This window comes from Chlorocebus sabaeus, chromosome 18 (assembly GCF_047675955.1).
Source record: "Chlorocebus sabaeus isolate Y175 chromosome 18, mChlSab1.0.hap1, whole genome shotgun sequence".
Classification (NCBI taxonomy): domain Eukaryota; kingdom Metazoa; phylum Chordata; class Mammalia; order Primates; family Cercopithecidae; genus Chlorocebus; species Chlorocebus sabaeus.
Window position 1 is genome coordinate 21,245,392 of NC_132921.1, and position 16,139 is coordinate 21,261,530.

A 16,139-nucleotide genomic window follows, 5' to 3' on the forward strand; every position below is an offset into this window, starting at 1 on the left:
CTGATCATCCCTAGGCTTGCTTCCTCCCACACAGTGAGCTTGCTTCAAAACAGGGACTTGGTGTTGTTCCTCTGCATGTCCACGGAGCACCTGGATCATAGTGGTGCTTGAGAAGTATTTGGTGAATGAACAACAAACCTAAGAAATGCCCAGGTCTAAGAAATGCCTTCTGCAACCCTGGATCTTTGGAGATGCATTAAACCCTTATCTCTCCAAATTAAGTTGTAGAAAAATGCTTTCTCTTTAGTTTAACCAAGATTATTTTAGAGTCTTTCAAATGAAATCCTCCACCTCCCACCATCCCCATGAAACTAAGGGGAAGTCACTGTAAAGACATTCAAGTGTAGAAATAATTCTTTAGAAAGCACAACACTTCTGCTAATTTGGGCAACACTGTTTCTCGTGTCCATTACAGGCCAGGAGATGTCTAGGCCCCTCCACTCACCTTAGCTCTTGCTCCAAAGCCACCCCAGCCTACAGGTTTCCTGCATGCAGACCACGGCTGGGCCACGTGACTTGCTGTGGCACCCTATAAGGACAGCACCCATGTCATCTTGCTTGATACTGCATCCACAGTGTCTGGCCCAGTCTTAGGCACAAAGATGGAACTCAGGAGATTTGAATCAATACATTGTCCTCCAGGAAAAGGAGGCTGAATCCAAACTTCTCACCAGAAAAGACAGTGAACTGTTTCCAGTTCGAGAATGGAACCTGTGCATGTTTGATTCAGTTGATAGGCGTCCTCTTAAAATCCTCACTACAGACAGCTGGGTAAATATGATTAACCCCACTGACGTAGTTAGGGGAAAGCTGAACTCTTACGAGACAGAGACCTTGCAGTGCAGTGACCCATTCAAAAGAGAAGTCCGTTTCTCTTTTCTGTCCAGGGCAGGTGTTCCAGGTCGGCAGGCAGCTCTGTTCCACATTGATATTCAACACCTGGGTTCATACCACCTTCAGTCGCTACCATTCCCTACAGCAGCACTGCTCAAAGGGCTGGCCTGCAGGGAGAGAAGGAGCTTGCGTCAGAATGTAAGTCAAGGCACTGCTTCCTTCATCAAGAGCATCTTGCTATGAAAGAAAAATGTCAGCTGTACTAAACAATGTGTGTAGAGAGGTCATTGATTTGTGTCCTAGCACAAGATCTTTATCTCATTGTGGATGGGAAACAATAGTTTGGGGATGAGCAGCTGGTCTACGGACCACATGTGATGAGCACTTTCCTATGTGTCTGCACGGCTTGAGTTGCAGCTACCAAAAAGGGGAAGATGGAGGAGGCACACCCGCTCTCTTAACATACCAGCCAAAATGAAGCATGTATCTCTTCTGCTCATGTTTCATTAGTAAAAAGTCAACCACATGGTCATAGCTAACTGCAAGAGAGATTGAGGGTTACAGTCTTAATAATCAGTTATGCCTGGCTCTGATTGCATCACTGTGGAAGAAAGAGTCCATGGAGTTTGACAGATAGCTGAGAAACTCTACCAGAACCAACTAGTGCCTGTTATTCCATGATTTATGCTGTGACCTTTTAGCTCAGTGACCCCGGATAGTTCATCATCCAGTGCATTTGTAAAGTTATTTCATCCCATGGGGCTCAGGGGTATTTTGTGATTTGGGGTTTATTTTTGTTTTTGTTTTGAGACAGGGTGTCCCTCTGTTGCCCAGGCTGGAGTGCAGTGGTGTAATTGCGGCTCACTGCAGCCTTGACCTCCCCGGCTCAAGTGATTCTCCCACCTCAGCCTTCCAAGTAGCTGACACTACAGGTGCACGCCACCATGGCTGGCTAGATTTTGTATTTTTTGTAGAAACGGGGTTTCACCGTGTTGCCCAGGCCGGTCTTGAACTCCTGGGCTCAAGCTATCCTCCCACCTTGGCCCTGCAAAGTGCTGGGATTACAGGCGTGAGCTACCATGCATGGCTGAGTTCAGGCTTTGATGAGATTTTAACTGTGCAACAGGCCATATATATTTAGATTTCCCATTTTTTAATTCATCAAAGACATAAGGAACCATCTATCAATCAGAGCTTCTAATCAGGTTGAAACAATGAGCATCACCACAGAGAGTCCATGTAATTCCAATATAAATCAATGCACCATTGCATTTTAGTTTCTTCATGGCTTTTTGAAATATGGAAAATAGCTCACGCATCTCTGCCATTGCTCTTCGGGGATTCCGGGCTGAGAGTCTCTGCTTAAGTTTAGCGGCTATTTTTGCCAAGTGAAAATAGCTCAGTGTGGGGAAATACCTTAAGCTGTGACTGGCCATTTATATGTGGAGCCAGTGAAGGCTTTGAGGGCAGGTCTTGCTGCCATGAGATGCTCCAAGATTCCCAGGTCCAGGCTGGAGTGAAGGAAGCAGAGCAAGAAGGGGAATGACGGAGAACAAGGAGGCAGTGGTGAGGAGTTTAGGAGTCAGGCTGGCCTGGGTTCCAATTCCTCCTCTGCCATTTAGGAGCTATGATTGGCACCTCACTTAGCCTGGGCATGTCAGTTTCTTCATCTGTAAACTGAGTTGGTAATGCTTCCCTCCCTAGGAAGGTAGGACAGTTAAATGAGATCATGTGTATCTATTGTCCAGCAGCTACTTATTCTTTAAATTAATAATAACGGACAACTGTAATTAGGGCAGGCTAATTTCTGTGTTAGATTGTGATTTTCAAGATAGTGTCATTTTCTTGTTCAAGGCCTAATCCAGTGTTGTGCTATTTAAGTCTCCTGAGAAGGAGATCATGCAAGTAATAGCTGCTGCTTAGTGAGTATTTATTATGTGCCAGGGACTGCGTGTGATTGTTATGTGCATTTGTTCATGTGCTCTTCACAGCTATCCCATGAGGTGGATGTTATTTACCCCATTTTATAAATGAGGAAACTGAGGCTCAGAAAGGTTAAATAACTTGCCCAGGCCCAGATGGTAATTGACAGAGCCAAGAGTTGACCTCAGAGCCATCTGATTGATTCACGCATCTGGTAACAACGAATTTCATTGTAATTCTAGGGTTTTTCTGGGGTTTGACAAATTGCACTACCCAGCAGGCATAAAAGGGGGATTAAAAGATCTTTTTAGAAGAGATATCAGGGATCATTCTTAAAGGCCTTTGAATGAAACCTCACCGTAGTTTCCTCTGTTTGCTTGTTTTCTATTCTCTACTCCCTAGCCCATCCTGTCTCTAGATCTTTGCCTTCTAACTTGTACACAGAAGTAGGTACAAATGGTGGGAACAGAAAATTTGCTGTGTGGAGAATGACAGGCTCATAGTTTTGGCTACAGCAGAAATGGCCAGCATCCCAAAATATAACCCACAATGTTTGAAACTGAAAATATATTTCTGAGATTCATCTACTTGAAAATCTTACTGCACGGTCCTGCTTGAAATCCGGCTCTTCCAACATGTCGCTGATTTCCTTTCACGGTCTTCTGGGTTGCCAGACAGATGGGAGGGGGCGATTACCCTCCACTTAGGCTTTACAGCTTATCTAATTTAGGGTTTCTCAACCTCAATGCTATTCATATTTTGGGCCTGATAATTCTTTGTGGTGGTGCCATCCCATGCATGGCAGGATATTGAGCAGTGTCCCTGGTCCCCATCCATTAGAGGCCAGTAGGACCTCTCAGTTGTGACAACCAGAATATCTCCAGACATTGCCATTGTCCCTTTCTGGGGGTAGGAGTAGAGTTGCCCCCAGTCGAGACCTATTCATCTAATCTAACTGCCCATTCTCCTTAATTGCATCCTTGCCCAGTGCTCGTGGTGTTCTTGAACATCTCCCGTGCTAGAGAACTCACTTCTTCTCATCTTCGGAGAAAACTGAATTTTGCAAACTCTTCCTTATATATGTCTCCCTAGCTCTTCCCCTGTCACATGGTCCTATTCTGCACTGCCCTCTGGTCCTTGAGGAGTCCTTCAGACACCGTCATGCCCACCCTAAGTCTTCTCTGTGCTACACTGTCCTGAGCCATCAACAGCTCCTCGCATGGGACAATCATTCCTCCTTTCCCCACCCTGGCTGATCGATTTGAGCATCCTTCAGCGTGATTATTTCCCCTTTAAAGTTGAGAAAGTGAGAGACAGGGGTGCCGAGTGTGGCCACAAAGGAGCCACTTCCTTGGATCACCTCCAGAAGAAACTGAGCATCGGTCAAGGGACTTGGTGAGGAAGGGGTACTATTTTCCAGAACTTTCCACAGGTATATTCCTAGGCCTCTTGGCCAAGGGATCCAGGCCTGAGACAATGAAAGCCACTGTGCACTCTGGGTCAACCCTGCCTGGAAGGCTGGGAGGCTCCGAATGTTATACCCACTCCTTGGACAACACAAAGGTGAGGACTAAGGCAGGAGAGGGATCAGAGAGTAGGTGATGGCACAAGGGGTGGGGCTGGCAGCATTCTGGGGCTGAGCAGCTCTTGTTCTTTCTTCTAAGGATCCATCTGCAGGGGCCATGCCCTTCATCCTACCTTTCTTCCTGTCTTTGTCAGGACAAAATTTTAAAAAACTATAAATATTGGCTGGGCACAGTGGCTCACACCTGTAATCCCAGCACATTGAGAGGCTGAGGCGGGCGGATCACTTGAGGTCAGGAGTTCAAGACCAGCCTGGCCAACATGGCTAAACCTCGTCTCTACTAAAAATACAAAAATTAGCCAAGTGTGGTGGCACATGTCTGTAATTCCAGCTACTTGGCAGGCTGAGGCAGGAGAATCGCTTGAACCGGGAGGCGGAGATTGCAGTGAACTGAGATCGCACCACTGTTCTCCAGCCTGGGTGACTGAGACTCCATCTCAGAAAAAAAAAAAAAAGACTACAAGTATGAAACAACTTCATATCTCTACATAAAGAGCTGACTTCACAAAAGTAAAGTGATTATCCCCAAATCACCACTCCCACCCTCCCACCCGCACTCCTATCCTACCCCCAGGTAGCTGGCTTCTCCCAGCCATAGTCAACTTTAGCCAAGAAAAGTTGCAACCAAGTTCGGTAACAAGTTCCTAAGGAAAAAAGTATTCAGAAAAATCTCCGAAATGCCATTAGTTTAATCTGATTTGACTTATCAAATCAAGATACATCCATCCATCTCTCTTGTTGTCTTTCTTGATGGCGCCCAGCACTGCAGCCCCCAGGTTTTCAGACCCGTAGATTACATTATGGCAGAAACAAGGGTGTCTGGGAGGGCCAAGAATAGGCAAAGCCTCCCTGCACGGCCTCCTGGGAAGGCCCAGGAAGGGATGGACATTGATGGTGAAGCAGTTATCATGCATATGAAGGTTTATTCACAGCCTGCCTACCATGGTGACAAAAAGACTAAGGCCAACTCAGATGAGTTACAGAAATCCTAAGACTACTTATCATGGTACCAAATATTATAATACCATGACAATCCTTCCCACCAAAATTGATATTTTAATTCATTTATTTTTCAATTTTTAATTTTTTTTGTAGAGACAGGGGCTTGCTATGTTCCCCAGGTTGGTCTGTAACCCCTGGGGTCAAGTGATCATCCTGCTGTCGCCTCCCAAGGGAAGGTGTGGTTACAAATATGAGCCACTGCACCTGGCCCAGGTTGAAACTAGTGTTGGCCCTCTCAAGGTTCAGAGTAGTGTGGTCCACTTCAGATGTCATTGAAGACAAAGGAGGGACACTCTATAGGTATCCAGAGGCAGTGAGAGGAGTATTGCCCCCAAAGTTGGGAGACTTTGTGTGACCTTGGTTGAGTCACCCTCTGGTAGTAAATATCAATAATAGTAAAGTTTTTGTATTAATATCTCATTAAATCCTTATCGATGAGTAGGTGGTTTTATTGTCTCTTTCTTGGAATGGAAGAGTCTTGGAAAGTGTAGCCACTTGTGGCCAAGCAGCTGCCTGGCATTAGAATCCCGGCAGTACAGTGCAGACTCTCCTTTCTAAGTATCACCTTTCATGGCTAACCCTGGAGTGGCAACTTGTACATGGAGGCCCTAGAGCTTCACTACTCTAATTCCATGGTGTTACCTGTTTGCATTAGTCAGTGTTCCCCAGAGAAACAGAACCTACCAGATGTGTATGAGTGTATATATATAAATCAATGAGGGTGGGGGAGAGAGAGAGAGAGATTAATTTATTGTAAGGAATTTGCCCAAGTGATTATGGAGCTTGACAAGTTCAAAATGTGCAGGCTAGGCACACATAGGAGACCAGGGAAGAGTTACAGTTCAAGTCCAAAGGCAGTCTACTGGCAGAATTCCTTCTTGCTTGGACAGGTCAGTCTTTTTCTCTGAAAGCCTTCAACTGATAGGATGAGGCCCACCCAAATTAGGCAGGGTAATCTGCTTTACTCAAAGTTTACTAATGTAAATGTTGATCATCTAAAAAACACCTTCAAAGAAACATCTAGAATAACATTTGACCAAATATTTGCATACTGCGGCCTAGCCAAGTTGACACAAAAAATTCACCATCACACTGTCTCTTCCTGCTATTGAATTGGGGCAATTACTGTCAATGCTGCCATAGCCCCTGTAGCATTCTGCATTTCCACTAGGTGTTGGGAAAACACCACTTTCCCTGGAGTGCTGCTTAAACAAAATTGGAATTTTCTAGAAGCAATTTGGCTAGGGACAAAGGAAGCAAACAGAAAAAACATTAAAATGGAGATGTAGGCAGACTTCAAAAATATAAATAAACTTTGTCGAAGTATAATTTACATATTAAAATGTTCCCATTTTAAGGGTGTACTCTGTTGAGTTTTGACAAATGCATACAAACACCACAATCCAGATATTGAACATTCCTGCCACCTCCAACAGTTCCTCCCAAGTTTAGTAAATCACTGATAAGCTTTCGGTTACTCTAGATCTGTTTTGTCTTTTTTAGAATTTCATATAGATGGTCCTCTAGTGTATGCAGTCTTTTGTATCTGGTGTCTTTTATTTACCACAATGCTTTTGAGATTCAGAGCAGCAGTGGCATACATCAGATATCTTCCTTTCTGCGGGTGTTCTGTTGTGCAGCTATCCCTCAATTTGTTTGCTTATTCACCAGTCAACGGATATGTGGGTGTTTCCAGTTTTTTTGTTTTTGTGAGTTTTTTTGATTTTGCTTTTTGTTTGTTTGTCAGCTAGAATCTTTTCCTGACACAAAAGCCAGTGCTCTGTGTTTGGAGAAGCCATCGAGTTATTTCTCCATGTTTGGGGGTGCCTCTAATTCTGACTTTATGTACTGCACAGAAATACCTGGTGGACCCTTATTCTAGTGAATGCTCAAACTCCTCCATGGGTGCTTTCCCTGGCAAAGGAGCTTTCCAGAACCTGCTCCGATAGATTTTTGATTTCAGTTCCTTTTCATACACTCTACTGAAAATGAACAATGAGAATAGCACATCTTATCCCCCTCCTGGCTCACACTTTGGCTAGAATATGTCAGCTGCTCAAATCAAGACACTGCAGGAATCAGGTTGCTTGGTTGAAGAAAAGAGAGAAAAAGATACTATTAGCAGCTTACCCAATACCACTTTTCCTTTCTTCCTTGCAGAGAGCCCCAGGCCCAGGTTCAGGCAATGGACCATGGTTCAACTCAATCACGGCAGTCCTGTGTCCTGCTTTCCCAGCCTCCCCCTGAACAGCAGTGGCCATGTGACCTAGTTTTGGCCAATGAGACTTAGGTGAAAGTCAGCCTGCAGTGGGTTCTGGGAAAGTTTTTGCCTTTGTGATCAAAGGAACAGATACAGATGGCACAGCTTTTCTACCTTCTTCCTGCCTTGACTGTAGACATTCCACTGACCTCTAGCAGCCATCTTGCTATCTTGAGAGAAAGGCCAAGAAATACACAGAGACTTCAGCCTTGGCATTGTTGAAATGGGAAATCATTGCTACTATCTGTCCACCACTGTGTTCATAGTTACATGTGACAGATAAGCCCCTATTTGTTTAAGCCACTATTAAGGTTTTTGTTACAGCCAAATAAATTCCTAGATGATACAGGGGAGGAGCATATTGGAAGTATATGCTATCTTTCTTTCTCTAGGGCTGATCTTACCTACAGAGTTCACCACTCCTCAAATCTGCTAGGACTCTCCTAGGTTTTTTTCAGAGTCCCTCTACTGCAGTTCATTTCTCAAAGAACATGGGTTGATAGTCCCTACCCCTTCTCTGTCATTGGCTGTGTGACCTTGGGCAAAACACTTAACTTCTCTGTGAGTTTTCTCATCTGTACAATATGACTAATAATATCTGGTTGTTGTGAGGATTTTTCAAAGCTAAATAAAGTTCTTAGAACAGAATCTAGCATGTCAATAGGAACTCGGTAAGTGGTGGTGATGATGATGATGATGACGACGACGATAGAACGATGACGTGCAAAGCACTGAATCACCTTGTAGCCATATTAGGATACAAATTTCACCTGAATTTCCATTTTCCTGCAGCAAAACTCTATGACTCTGACCTAGGATGGCAGGTCTATAACACCGACTTGCTTCTCCAGCTGCAAAATCTCCTTAAAGACACAATCTGCTAAATTCTTAAGACAACCTTCCAAGATGTGTGGGAGGAATGCCAAGTTTCCCTTCAGCTTATCCACCCCACCCCAGCCAACCCCCGTGTGCTATCTGATTCCTCGGACCTTCAGGTGTAACCAAGCCTGACGGTGTCATATTTTCCTTGTTCATGTTAAATTTCATCTTACTGAGTTCTGACCAAGGTTCTCAAATATTCAGGCCCTTTGGTAATTTTAACTTTAATTTATCTTTTGCATTTGCCATTTCTCACTCATTTTGCGTTATCTGAAAATGTAATCTAAGTCAAATTGACTTTCTCCTCCAGGTTGTTAATGAGCACTGCATATTGGATAATACAGTTTCCGGTACTGAGCTCTGTGGAATGCTTCTTGATTTTTATTGACATTTAGATCTAATTTAAGATGCCACCAATTATTACTCGTACTGACCATTTGTCAATAAAACCCAGAACTATGCTACCGTCAAATCTTCCAGGCCCTATCCCTTTAATTGATTATGAATTGCTTGGGTCAGAAGTTTCACATCAAATAAATGTTTCAATGATTTCCCCTGAATTCCCCTGTGGGGTTTCAAGTTCATAATTGTGTTCAAAAATGGCTGTGTCTGTGTTAGGGAGAATAACTGGAGGCTTTTGAATCTGCCTGGCTTGTTGCTCATTAGATTCTCTTTCCTCATGTGCGTAGAGATCAATTTTCTTATTAAATTTCTTAACGTCTTACCTGGAAGGGCTGGCAGACCACGAGAACATTCATTTCCTGAGTCACCGTGTTGATGAATATTCCTCTGTCTCTGAGTTTCGGATCATGCCAGAGCCCAAGATTTCTGCTGCCATGGTTTGTGCTGTGGCTTTCATACCTGAAAGCCCGAAATGTCCCTCACTTCTCTTAAAGCACCAAATTTTAAATACTCCAGTGGTTCTCAACCTTGGCTAATTTTGTCCACATACCTGGCCCCCACCCCCGCCAGGACATTTAGCAATGCCTGGAGGCATTTGTGGTAGTCACAGCTCAAGTGGAGGGGGACGGTGCACTGGCATCGAGTGGGCAGAGGCCAGGGCTGTTGCTAATCACCTTACAATGTACCGCACAGCACAGCACCCACAACCAAGGACTTTCTGGCCCAAAATATCAATAGTGCTGAGGCTGAGAAACTGTCAAATTTCAGGTCTTCTCAAAGTCACCCCTTTCCCTCCCCTATCATCACCACCAAGAAAGAGGAACTAATTAACCTGATTGAGACATGGAGAACTGCCCCCAACTGGCTGTTGACTTTACCTCTCTGGCCACAGCTCCCTCATTGTTCAGTCTGAATGGGGATGAGAATTGAACTAGAGGTACTAAATTTCTAAATCCCATTTATGTTCTCCCTCTCCCTCTCATCCTCCCTCCCTCCCTCCCTTCCCTTCCTTCCTTCCTCCTTTCCATCTATCTTCTCCTTCCTCCCTTCTTTCCCCCACTTTTTCCCCTCCTTCCTCCTTTCTTCAACAAATATTTACTGCGTTTGAACCATGGACCAAGCACTTCCATAGACACTGTAGATGCAGAAATTAACAAAACGGAAAATTCCCTACCCCCAGGGAGCTGATGTTCTAGCTGGGCAGTGAGATAATATGCAAGGGGAGGAATTTCAGAGATCAATGGGTGCTGGTGTTGCAGTACTTTTCCTTAGTTCAGCTAAAGACAGGGTCCTTACACCACAGCCACAAAAATATAGGCTCGCAGACAATTTGAAGCTTGAGTAAAATAAGGTTTTATTTGCTGAAAAGAAAAAGAAAAAGTGGTGGTGGGGGGGTTGGGAACAGGCCAGAGTTCCCTGCTGCTGCACTTCCTGCCTCACAGTTTGAATCACAGGAAGATCTTCCATACAGGAAGAGGAAGGGCCAGGCTCCTCCCAGCTGCAAACTGCACGAGTTTCCCGAGGCTCCACCCCAGTGCACAGGCCTGCTGGAGTTTTTCCAGGGACTCCTTACCCACTGTAAAGAAGTACATCTAGCTGCTGTTAAAATAAGGATAAGGACGAAAACAAATCTTTTTTTTTTGTTCTGCCCTGAGATAGAGTCTTGCTCTGTTGCCCAGGCTGGAGTGCAGTGGTGTGATCTCAGCTCACTGCAACCTCCACCTCATGGGTTCAAGCGATTCTCCTGCCTTAGCCTCCCAAGTAGCTAGGATTACAGGTGCACGTTACCATCCTGGGCGAATTTTTTTGTATTTTTAGTAGAGATGTGGTTTCACCATGTTAGCCAGGCTCGTCTTGAACTTCTGATCTCATAATCCACCCGCCTCAGCCTCCCAAAGATGAAGACCAATCTTAACTGCTTCCTGCTGACTGGAAGGTGACAGGGGTGCTGTTTTGGGGAAATGATAGTCAGATCTCAGAGACCTATTTAAGGGTTTCCAGTAGAAGGGGCCATCCTCAGAGGCTCTGGTTGCCTGACCGTTTGGAGTTTGATGGCCTGAAAGCAAGAACAGATAAAATGAATTATTAGAAAATATTTATCAGAACAAAACAAGGGCGAGGTAAGGACAGCTCAGAAATCCCAAGGCCTTTTACCAGTTTGCCCAGGAAGTAGGGGCTAAAAGCCTGACTGATAAAAAAAAAAAAAAAAAAAAAAAAAAAAGTGACCCTTTTGCTGGCATGTTGGGCTTCTGGATTCCCTCTCCCTGAGCCCAATCTTAAGCCAGCCAGTTGAAGGTTTGGGAAATTAACTCTTTCCGGTTTGGAGGATGCATCTGAGGGGAGTGTCCCGTAGTACAGAGACACAATTATCTATCAATGAAGAGAGGACAGAGGAAAAGAAAGCAAAAAAGAAGGCACCTTTTAAAGGAGTCCCAGGGGTTCAGGATGCATTCAAAAGGGGTACAGACTGAAGAGGAATGGCTACCCATCTAGAAAGAGGGGAGCAGGCATCCCTGGTTCCCTTCTCTTCCTAGCAGATACCCAGGGTATGTGAGGGAGAGAGGGGAGAGAATCCCCTTTCCTCTTCCGTCCTCACATTCCCGAGTCCCGGCAACATTGGCAGGCACCACCATGTGTGCCAAAGTGGCTTGCATCCATGAAGCAGGGAGGCCTAGGGGATGGGAGTCATCCACTCTTACCCATGTACACCTATCTCCCCAGCTTTCAGTAGCCTTGAATTTCCTAGAGCTCATTTATGCCATGGATACTAACATAGCCTTTATCCATGAAACAGGAAGCTTGGGCTTGTCCTAATTGGCAGGAATCAGCTATGCTTACCTGCACTGTGTCTTTTAACCTCTGTTATCATCTGCCTCTGGATCCCTTAAATCCAGTTTCCTTTCCTATGGCTTTGGCCTGAAGCTTGGAATTGAGTTTGGGACAAAAATATGTCTCGGGCGGTGGGCAGGGGGCAGGAGGTGTTACATAGACTTCTTATCATAAGACAAATGCTAAGGTAAAACTGTGGAACTGAGTCCTCCTCCAATAAGGGAGAAAAAAGGATGTCTTGTGACACACCCAGATAACTAGTGGCTATGGTTATGCCTGCTAGGATTTGGGTGCATTGTGCTTGGCTTTGGTTAGCTCCCTTGGTCTTACTTTCTCAAAAAGGAAACCTCCAAATTATGGGCATCCTATTTAATCCCATCACCTAGCAGGATTTACAGGATAATTGCTCAGAACTAGATATTTTTTTTAATTTTAGATGGAGCCTCACTCTGTTGCCCAGGCTGGAGTGCAGTGGCATAATTGTGGCTCACTGCAACCTCTGTCTCCCAGGTTCAAATGATTCTGCTGCCTCAGCCTCCTGAGTAATTGGGACTACAGGCACATACCACCGCACCTGGGTAATTTTTTGTATTTTTGGTAGACATGGGGTTTCGCTGTGTTAGCCAGGCTGGTCTCAAACTCCTGACCTCAAGTGATCTGCCCGCCTTGGCCTCCCAAAGTGCTGGGACTACAGGCGTGAGCCACCACGCCTGGCCAGAACTAGAATATTGATCCAGATTTTTACAGTACCCATCCCTCTTGTTCTTTCTGAGCTGCAGTTGGAGATTGCTGGTAGGTTCACAGGAACAAGCAGGGTTAGGGTAAAATGTAGGCAAAATCTTAAAAACAACTAGTGAGTTTAGAATTTAATGACAGATGTATGATAAGTTTTGAAACATAATTTCTCTCTCTCCAGTCCTCATTTTTGCTGAAAAAACATATCATCATAAGACTGAGCGATTTGAAAAATAGACTTTAGTTTTATATTTGTCCTGGTTGTTGGCATAAAGTGCAGCAAGAATAATTATTTCTGTATAAAAGCCTTTAGGATTGGCTTTGATAGAACTCTGTTCCCCAAGGAATCTCAAATAAGACTTTTTAAAGCAGAGTCCAACCTGCGAGTTGGGTGATCCTTTCCTCCTAAGGTCCCAAGATAAACTTGGAGTTTCTGAACCTGTTAGACAGTGACATTCTTTACTGACTACAGGTCAGAAACCATGTATAGGTACTGTGTTCGCAAGGGTATGAGGCCAGTTTCCCCACTGGGCTTTTATTGTCTCTGCAAATCAAGACTGACTCCTTAAAGGGAAGCATACCCTTCCAGTCAAAGCCTCGGTAAAATAAACACTTTCTCCAATTTTGTTCTGTTGCAAAAGAAAAATGGATTATCATTGCACTGATGTAAACAAATATATTGCCATAAGAATACTCACAGATAGTTTCCAAATTTTAGAGGAACCAGACAGAGAGAAACAAACATGCTCCAAATTTTGTTCATAGGCGTATAACTTACTCAATTATTAAAGGTCATAAATAGTTCAAAGCAAGTTTCCTTGACTCTGAAAAACAAAACAAGGATCAGCAATAATCCAAGCAAAGTCAAAAGGTTGCTTCAGCTTTCTGAGTTCAGTTCATTTACTTAACTATTGTTTTGCTTGATGTTCATGACCATTTCAGCTCTTTATGAGTCCTGTGCATTTTCCTTTACTCCAATGTTACAATCCCCAAAGTTATCGGAAGCCTATATTTGACAGCATGTGTTAAAGGCCTATAGTATTGTAGACCATCTTTTGAAAGGGATTAAAAGAAGACAACAATTGTCTGTGAATAACAAAATGTCCAGGGTAGTTACAGTTAGAAACACAATTGACAAAGAAGTTTGGTTATCTCTGTAGTTTACAATAACTTAATGTAACAACCCTAATTATGATTGGTAGCATATCCTTAGACATTATAATTTTAGAAATCCCATACAATTTTGGAATGTATGTTAGCATTATTTACCAAGATATAACCTAAAGAAGACTGAACATCATTTTGGCAATCCCATGTTCCTAAACATGTCAAGTAATCCTGTTTACCTCTCTTTTCTGGATGTCTCAGGGGCCTTCTGATTCATCTGAAAAGCCAGATGTCAGGAAAGACAATTTTGAAACTGAAGTTTGATTTTGGGAAGCCTCTTAAATATGTTTGAAGCCCTTTATATTATGAAATAGAATCCAGATTACCATAAGTTATTTATTGTGCCAAAATGATGACTCAGAAATTTAAAGAAGCAGAAACCTTTTATAACCTTTTTGAATTTAGTCAATATGTTCATAGAGAACCCCTCTGCAAGATTAATTTCCACAATCTTTCCACCACTTGTTTAAACCTTCAGCTTTTCCTAACTCAAAACAATCCTTTAATCATAGGCAAAAATTTACATTTCCATGCCTTTTTGTAACCTTTTACTAAAAAACACATTTGACTGTTCTTATACTCCTTGCATGTAAATCTATTTTCAGCAGTTTCAATTACACATTATAATGGTAACTCCTAGCAATTTTTAACTTTGGGGTAAAACCGGGTAAGTTGCTTTTATTGTGTGCTAAGTGCAGCCAAGGTTGTGGTTAGTTCCACATGTCCCCAGGCCCTACCAGTTGTGAAGCTGGCAAGTCAAATAGTTTCCAAAACTCAAAAAGCAGTTTGTAACCTCAAAACATTTAGCAAACCTTGCATCTGACCTGTGTTTTACCAATAGTCTTTAGGGCTGTTTTTATTTCTCAAAGATTAAAGTCACGTGAACTGAAAGGTACTACAGTTTTAACTTCCCTTAAAAAAGAATGCTTGATCCAAGCACTCGTTTTTCTTTAAGCCAAAGTAATAGAGCTCTTTTTACAGACATTACACACAATACACACACTGACAGGCAGAAGAAAACCCAGTCCCCACAAGATCCTTTTTCACAACCAAAACTTTACAGAGAATATAAACAGGAGTGCTTATCATTCCTAGGCTAGCAAAAATTCTTCTAAAAGAAAAAATCTTGCTAAATGGTAACTGCTGATGGGGTGGAGAAGGCGAAGGGAAAAAAAACAGTTTAAAAATGCCTGGGGAAGAACCTCTTATTCATATGCAACTGGTTTCTTCACAAGGAGAAAAGTTTAATTACTGTCCAATGGAGTAAAATCCCTTGGCTGGGGAAGAGGAAGGCTGCATGGCACATGGGTTGGAACCAGCCAGCTGGCTGTGCAGGACCCTTGGGCCATGGGTCCCAGCCCCAGCAAGGAGCAGGGAGCAGTGGCAAGCCGGCTGCTCACCAGGTCCATCCTGAAAAAGGAAGGAAAGGCCATGAAAAGGCTCCTAACCCCTGGGTGTGACAGGGGATGGGAATGTAGTTTCCTGTAAGCTCAGAACTGTGAAGATGAAAAGGCTCCAAAGAGAGAGAGGAAAAGAATTCTTGGTTTGCATCTCACTCACTACTTCTCGAGCCCCACATTGGGTGCCAAAAATGTTGCAGGACTTTTCCTTAGTTCAGCTAAAGATGGGGTTCTTGTCCCATGGCCACAAAAATGTAGGCTCGCAGACAATTTGAAGCATGAGTAAAGCAGGGTTTTATTTGGTGAAAAGGAAAGTAAGTGGGAACAGGAACTCTCTGCAAGGCCAGAGTTGTCTGCTGCTGCACTTCCCACCTCACAGTTTGAATCCCAGGTTCTACACAGGAAGAGGAGGGGCCAGGCTCTTTCCCACTGCAAATGACATGAGCTTCCAGAGGCTCTACCCCAGTGTGCGAGCCAGCTGGAGTTTTGCCAGGGACTGCCCCCCTCCCGCCATTCCCCAACTTGGCCATCTCACTAGGAAGAAAAGAAGGCAAGGTTCTGTGATCTGTATTATAGTCACCCATTTCGGTGGCCTGAAACCCAGCTTGGAGAAAAAGAAAGCTGAGTGTTTCACCACAGAGCTGTGTGTCATTCTTATTGTTTTAGTAATGCCATTGCTAGTGCTATATACTAAGATGTAGTTACTTTCCATGGAAAGAAAACTCTCTAAAATAAACAATAAATTTCAGTTTTACTTCATTTGCACAGCTACAAGCCTTTTTATCTGGGCCACACAAAAGCTTCTGGAGAACGGGGACTCTGGAGTTTCACTCCTAGGTTTGGTACTTATGAGCTTATGTGTGACCTGGAGCAAGTTTCTTAATCTTTTTGACATACAAATTCCAAGAACATAACAACACCTACCTTGGAAAGTTGCTCTAAGAATTCAATACAATGCTGTATATTAAGAGCTTAGCTTATTTTTCAGTACATTGCAAAGTACTCAATAAATAAGATTTTTCATATCATTCATATGAAGGAAAAGTCCCTCTTGCACATTTCAGTTGTCTTTTGCATAATGAGCACCTCTGCCCTCTTCTTCCCCTGGTATTTACAGGGAAGC